Source organism: Elephantulus edwardii, unplaced genomic scaffold (genome assembly GCF_000299155.1).
Source record: "Elephantulus edwardii isolate Elephantulus edwardi_28Jun2011 unplaced genomic scaffold, EleEdw1.0 scaffold00207, whole genome shotgun sequence".
Taxonomy (NCBI): domain Eukaryota; kingdom Metazoa; phylum Chordata; class Mammalia; order Macroscelidea; family Macroscelididae; genus Elephantulus; species Elephantulus edwardii.
In genome coordinates, this window is record NW_006399957.1 from 343,834 (window position 1) to 351,802 (window position 7,969).

Genomic DNA, 7,969 nt, shown 5'->3' on the forward strand with positions numbered 1-7,969 from the left:
CCCATCCCGATTATCCCAGTCACTGAATCAATCCACCTCATAGAGGGCCTTCCCCTCCTGCGCCGTCCCTCCACAAAGGAAACCTTGTCCCTCTACATTCATCTTTGTGACTCCAGTGCAGAGAAAGTTCTGGAAAAGTCATGAGGAGTGGTGGTAGCTGGCTTTATTTATTTAGCTCAGGCTCTGTGACCTAACCGTGAATGTGACCAGGCTGAGGAAGGGGTCAGCTCCTGCAGGAAGGAAGCAAAGAAGCCTGAACAGCAAGACTACCACCCTGCCCTTGCCCTCCTGTCCAGCCCAGAAACCCTGGTTAGGTGTCTGCCTGAGTACTCAGGGTCAAGTCCTTCTTGAGGGGGCGTCCTGTGCCCTGCACGATGTTGACCAGCATTTCAGGTCTGCACTGACTCGATGTGGGCCAGCTGTGACAGCCAAGTCTTGGATGGGGGTGGACAAGAATTCTTGGTTGCGAACCACCGTACTGTGCAGGGCCTTAGCCACTGTTCTCTGGGCCTAAATCTCAGACTTGCTGTTAAGTAGAGCTTTCAGGTCACTCGGATAAATCTGAGAGCCACTGACTCACATGTCATAGGTGCGCACAGGCAAGGGTCAAGGGGGTGGCAGAGTGATGGCTTTAATTATTTGTAGCTGAGAGAGTGCTGCTGGGGCCAAGTGTGGCCCTGACCACAAGAGAGAAAGCTGAGGGTGTGATGGGCTTCAGGTGCTGCTCTGTGCCCCTCACTGGCCCCTGACAAGACAATGGCAGTTCCAGCAGATAAATCACTCCTAATAGTCCCCTACATCCTCAAGCTTCCAAAGCAAGAATTGCAGGCACTAAAAATAGAATCGGGAGGTGTTCCAGTAATGAATGCTGTCTTCTCCTCCTCCCAGCTAAATAATTCCAATCCCACAAGCAATTTTTCATAAGATTTATCTGCAAACACTTTAATCATCTGTGTGTCTCAGGCCTAAATCCACCCCACGTCTGCTCCAGCTCCTTAAGCTGTGGGTCCCAGAGCTTGTGCTTTAGCCCACTGGAGATGTGGCACTGAACTTCCTCAGAGCAGCTGCTGTGAGAACATCTGCAGACACTTGGATAGATGTTTAGCCAAGTGTCTCTAAGGAAAGCTCATCAGCAAATAACTTGGAACAGATACATGATTCAAGTCACTGCATCCACTGCGTGTGCTTATGAGTGTGTATCATCAAGAACACAACCATTCCTGCTCAAGCCTGCCCAAACTTGCTGCATCCTATGACCCACTGACCTGTCAGTCCACCAAGCTGGAGCACATGTCAAATGTCACCACTCACAGGCTGGTGAATCTCTTCCCACCAGCACCACGTGGGGACCTAACAGAAGGAACGAATGGTGAGTGGATGCACTCAGAGAGTGACAGTTCATTGTGATTGAGGTCAGGTCTGCAATGTCACCTAAGTCTTTCCTTTCAGACAGGAAGTGAAGATACCACAGTCCTCCAATCTGTATCTGAGCAGGGTGGATGGAAGAGGAAGACTTCTAGTCCAGGACAGTGGGCCTTTGGAGTTTGGGACAATGAAACCTTGGAGTTTAGTATAGTTAGACCTTGGGGTTCAGACAGTGAGACCTGGGGGTTTACTACAAAGAAATGTTGGGGTTCAGGACATTGGGGACCTTGGGGGTTCAGGATACTGGGAACTTGCAGTTCGAGACAGTGGGACTCTGGGGTTTGGGACAGTGGGAATCTCGGAGTTTGAGATACTTAGACCTTGGGGGTCAGGACAGTGGACCTTTGGGGTTTGGGACAGTGGGACCTTGGGGTTCAGGATGGTGGAATCTCGGGGTTTGGAATAGTGGGACCTTGGGGTTCAGGATGGTGGGACCCTGGGGTTCAGGACAGCTGGATCTTTTGGTTTGCGACAGTGAGACCTTGTGAGCTCCACCTTAGTGAGAATCGCTCTGGGCTATGAATTTGGAATGCCTCCTGTGCTCATGTGTTTTATTCTTTTAGCAGGTGTTTGCAAGGCCCATCAGTGGCTGGGAACAGCCTGCACCTAGCCGGAGTTAGGGGAACTGGCTCTCTTGTGGCCTAGTAGTGACACCCTCACTTTCACCAACCATGATGATGTGTCCAAGTGAGCACCCTGTCGTGGACTGAAATGTGTCCCCAACACAGGTATGTGATGATGTAATGTGGAAGCTATGTGATAGTCCTTTATCATCTGATAAACCAAATCGTTGTAAAAAGGCTAAAGGTGGAAAGCAATACACTTAATCCCTACTCAAAGCCTCAACTTATTGCTGTTGAGCCCGAATGGACTCACAGCTGACCCTCCAGTGGGTTTTCACATGGGAGATTGTCCATCTTTCTTCTATGGAGTAGCTGGTGGAATCAAACCACCTGCCTGTAGGTTGGCAGCACAACTCCTTCTCATTAGGCCACCAGAGCTCCAGCCTCTTCATCCCAGTGCAGCCTAATAGAGCTGGGAAGAGTGAGTCTCTCTGGGGTGAGAGCTACAATCACTTTTATCTCAGTGGACATGAGGGAGACTTCACTGCCATCAAGAAAGAATTGACATGAGAAGAGTGTGTCCGTTTGAAATCTGAACTCTGTTCAAGGAAGTTCCTTGACATAGGTGAAGACAGAACATGTGGAGGGTTACAGAAGCTGAAGGAGACAAGGGCTTATTTCCTCCACAACAAAAATAGAGCCGATCCTTCCCCACAGCTGACACCCTGACTATGGACTTCTCGCATACTCAACTATAAGAGAATACATTTGTCTGTTAGAGGCATTCACTTTTTCACTGTTATAGCAGCACGAGGTCCCTAAAGCACTGTCCTTTCTTCCAAGAAGCATCTGGCTGTGTTCCTTCTGGGACAAATTTGTTCATCTTGTAAGCACGGTTTAATCAGTCTTCTTTGCCAAGACAATTGGACACATCAATCCTTCCACTGTCTTCCTTTGTCAATGCTCAGCTTTCACAGGAATAGTTGTTGTTGTAGTTATTGTTAGGTGTTGTCAAGTCACTTGCAACTCACCACGACCCTATGTACAAGAGCCCTAAATCCTGCTGTATCCTGTACCAACCTTATTATCTCTGACACACCTACTCCTACTACCCCAGTCACTGAATCGATCCATCTCATCCAGGGTCTTCCTCTCCTGTGCTGTCTCTCCACTCTCCCAAACATGATGTCCCTCTCCAAGGACTGGTCCCTTCTTGCAACATGGCCAAAGTATATCAGATGAAGCTTCACAATCCTTAATTCCAAGGAGCAGCCCGGTTTCACCTTCTCCAGGACAGGATGAAACTGCTTGTTCTCCTAATAGTCCACAGTATATCCAACACTCTTCTCCAGCACCACAGCTCAAAGGCATCAATTCTAACATCGCTAGCCATCGTCCAGCTCTCTGATGCATAGCACACAATTGTGAAGACTATGGCCCAGATCAGGCACACCTTAGTCTCCAGCCTAACGTCATTGCTCTTCAATACTCTGGAGAGGTCCCTGACAGCTAACTTTCCCAATGTAATTCGTCTCCTGATTTCCTGGTTGCTGATACCAAGAATGTTGATTGTGGAGCCAAGTAAATTAAAACTTTTAACAATCTCAATCTCTTCTCCACTTATCATGATGCTGCCAATTGGCCCAGTGGTGAGAATCTTTGTTTTCTTGATGTTGAGCTTCAATCCATATTGAAGGCTACAGTCCTTGATCTTCTGCTGCAAGCGCTTTGGGTCCTCAGTTTCAGCAAGCAGGGTTTTGTCATCTGCATAACGCAGGTTGTTGATGAATCTTCCTCCAATCCTGATGCCACATCATGGCTCAGGCCAAGTGACCTTTGGCACAGGGAGACTGAGATCAAGTGTGTGGCTACTGTGAGTTCTCCTGGAAACCAGGATGACTGACTGTACGTGGGACATTCCTGATGGAGAAAACTCAGAGAAGTAGCAACCTGGCTGGAAAGTGTCCCCAGCTTCTAGTCCTGGGTGGTCAGCACACTGAAAGTGGTTTTAGTGTCTTTATTCACAAGTGGGGCTCTAAGAACTCATTTGCTATCTTCTTCACTCTCCACCCTCCCCTGTCCCAGCATGGACAGTTATCCAGATGAGGAGAAGGTGGCCTCCCTTGGTGAACTACCCATCAGCACAGAAAGGATGTAGAGATGGAAGACCTCCACTGTCAACAGCATCATGGCCACCTCCGACAGTCCGACCCAAAGAGGCTGGTGCTAGTGGAGGGAGTATGATGTGGATAGAGAGGAAGAGGGGAGTAGAAACTCTGCAGAGAACCAGTGGTCATCACTCTGACCATGTGGTCCAAGTACCTTCTGGGAGAACTGGTGGACACCTGACCATATGGTACAGGTACCTCCTAGGAGAACACGTCTCTGACTATGGGACTGTGCCCAAATGAAGCCTCCAGAAACAGTGTTCTCATTCCTTTGTGTTTCTTATGAAAAAGTGTAACTTCAGATTTTGTGCCGAGGAAGTACCAGCAATGCCCAACTGAGGGATAGTCTTGGAGAGAGCAGTCCTGGACCTTCAAGAACTGAGAAGCCAGGGTCCTGAAGCGGAGACAAAGTGTGGGAGCTGGAGGCATCTGGGAAGCACTAACACCGTCAGTCCACTTGTCTCCAGCACAGTGTGACCAGATGATGTGTTGGTGCTTAGACTCTAGAAGAGGAAGCATATATGGTTCACATCCCAATGCCCACACCGTCTTGGACTGTCCACTAGTGACTTTCTCAGACTAGCTCCAGTCCATCAGTCACCAGGACAGTGGGAGGGGTAGGAACACCCTGGTCTGGAAGCAGAGGTGGGAGTAAGAAGATCCCATACTTCACTGGCTGTGGGGGTGAAGGCTTCCTCAAGGGTTCCTCACATGTAAGCTCTGGTGTGACCCTGCATAAAACTGGGCCTGGCCTGACTCCTCACATTCCCTGCTTCCTGTTGGCAACCAGATCTGGGAGCTGCCTGGGCTGAGGGGCTGTGCTTCCCTCTGGTTAGCAAAGTAGACACTGAGTCTGGGTGGCCAGGTTAGCTGAAGCTCTGTGCCAAGACACCTCTGATGTGCTCAGCCTTGTGAGGGAAACGAATCTCCAGGAACATGTACTGGAAGTCTAAGAGTCTACTTGGGCTGGTTGTGCAAACACTGTTATTTCCATTTACGGGGAAGTGGTTCTTCAAATTATCTGAACAAAGGCCAGCTCAACACAGGGGAGGAAAATGTGTTTGGGAGCAGATCTGGAAGAGTGGCACAGGGCACCCCCTACACACAGCCCTTCCTCTGTGATTCGGCCTTTGGAGGAAACTTCTAGAATACAGAGAGGCCCTACACTTTCAACCCAAAGTGTTCTTAAGCCATTGAGCATGGACATGAGCTGTCCATGTACATGCGGGCCTAGAGTAGGGGCTCAAACACTATTTCCCAGTGCCGAGACCCTACCTTCCACTTGAGATCCACATGATGGCACAGGCTGGAGTCCTCAGTACAAAGACCCCACTTCTCAGCTGAAAGGACCAGACTGCTTGAGTTCTACTCCTGGGCTATTACCGCGTGACTAACACCCACTCAGTCCCTCAGAGTGAGTGTTCCATCAGGAGGGTTCATCAACACCAGAGGCTGGACACTGCAGGCTTGGGTTTAGGGTTTCACCTCATGGACATGGTAAGTATCTGTGGTGGGACTGTAAGGTTTGGAACTGTTCAATGCCTTGAAATAGGCAAAGAACTGGTACACTTTTCAAGATAATGTAATTTTTCTAAGTAGGAGGCATGTGAACTCATACAGATTAGAGCAAGAATGACAGGCTCTTTTCTCTCTTGATTTACTCTTTGATCATGTAGACTTGCTAGAAGTCATCGTAGACTTGACAACACATAGCAACAATAACATGCAATCTTGAGTTTCGGGGCATGTGTAAATCAACGTACCAGAAAGCCTGCCTGCCTCATTTATAGAAGGTGATTTATAATCAAGAGAGTGACTTATGGGTTAATTTTATTCTTGTTTTTTCAGTCTACTGAAAAGGAACAAAATCCACAACATATTGTTCTTAGAATGAAAATCTGCCATATGGCCAATTCAGTAGTTAGTAATGCCAGAACTAGCTAATGAAATTGATACCTTCTGCACTGCACACACTGATGCTTGAGAAATCTACTTATATTGTTGGTAGGTGATATCAAGTCTACAACAATGCATAGTGATCCTAAGAGCAAAGGATCTGAAACCTGTCATATCCTGTAACATCCTCACCATCCTGCACCATCACGTGTGCAAGGCCATTGCTGCAGTTACTGTGTCCATTAAAGATCTCCAATTCCTTGGACTGACTTCCATCTCTCCAAGCACAATGTCCCACTCCAGGGAATTGCCTCTCCTAAAACATACTCAAAGTATGTGAGACAAACTTTCATCACTCTTGTCTCTAAAGAGCACCCTGGCCGTACTTTCTCCGAGTCATACTTGTTCTTTCGGAATAGTCCATGGGATATTCAGTACTCTTCTCCAACACAAGTCAAAGGCAATGATTCTTCTTCTGTCATTGTTATTCACTGTCCACTCTCAGATGCATGGCAAGTGTGTATGTATTCCTATTCTCAAGAAAAGTGATCCAACAGAATGTGGAAATTAGCAAATGACATAATTAGTATCACTTGCAAGCAAAATCTTGTTGAAGGTTATAAAAAAAAAATGGCCATAACAGTACATTGGCAGAGGACTTCCAGAAGTTTAAGCTGGATTTAGAAGAGATCATGGTACCAGAAATACATTGCTGATGTCAGATAAATCTTAGCTGAAAGCAGAGAATACCAAAAGAATGTCTATTTGTGTTTTGTTGACTACGTAAAGACATTTGATTGTGTGGATCATAATATATTATGGCTAACATTGAGAAGAATGGGAATCCAAGAACACTTAATTGTGCTCATATGAAATCTATACCTAGCCCAAGAAGTCTAAATAAAGTGAAGTGATACTGCATAGTTTAAAATCAAGAAAGGTGTGTGTCAGGGCTGTGTCCTTTCTCCACACCTATTCATTCTGTATGCTGAACAAATCATTCAAGAAGCTGGACTCTATATAGATGAATGTGGCATCAAGATAGGAGGGAGACTCATCAACAGCCTATGCTATGCAGGCGACAAAGCCTTGCTTGCTGAAAATGAGGAGGATTCAAAACATTTGCTGCAGGGGATCAAAGATTACAGCATTCAATATGGATTACTTTTCAATATCAAGAACATAAAAATCCTCACCACTGAGCCAATAGGCAACATCATGATAGATGGAGAAAAGACTGAAGTTGTCAATGATTTAATCTTACTTGGATCCACTATCGACACTCTTGGTACCAATAGTCAAGAAACTAAAAGACCTATTGCATTGGAAAAGACTGCTGTCAAAAACATTTCCAAAGTACTAAGGAAAAATTATGTCAGTTTAAAAACTAAGGTGTGCCTGATTTAAGATATGGTCTATTATGTATATACATACATAATATATAATGTTGTTATGTGCCGTCAAGTCACCTATGACTCACAGCGACCCTATGTACAACAGCTCTGCAGCCTGCCCTGTCCTGAGACAGTCTCACCGACTCTGATACACCTACCCCCATTGCCCTAGTTACTGTATCAATCCATCTCATCTAGGGTCTTCCTCTTCTGCGCTGTCCTCCACCCTTCCAAGTATGATGTCATTCTCTAAGGATCAGTCTCTCCTGTCCACGTGGCCAAAGTATGTGAGACAGAGATTCAAAATCCTAGTCTCCAAGGAGAAACTTGGTTTCATCCTAAAACAGACCTATTTGTTATCTTGGTGATCCATGGTATATTATTCAAGACTCTTCACCAGCACCACAGCTCAAAGGCATTGATTCTTCTTCTGTCATCCTTAGTCATTGTCCAGCTCTCTGATGCATAGCAAGTAATTGCGAAGACCATGGCCTGGATCAGGTGCATCGTAGTCTCTAGACTG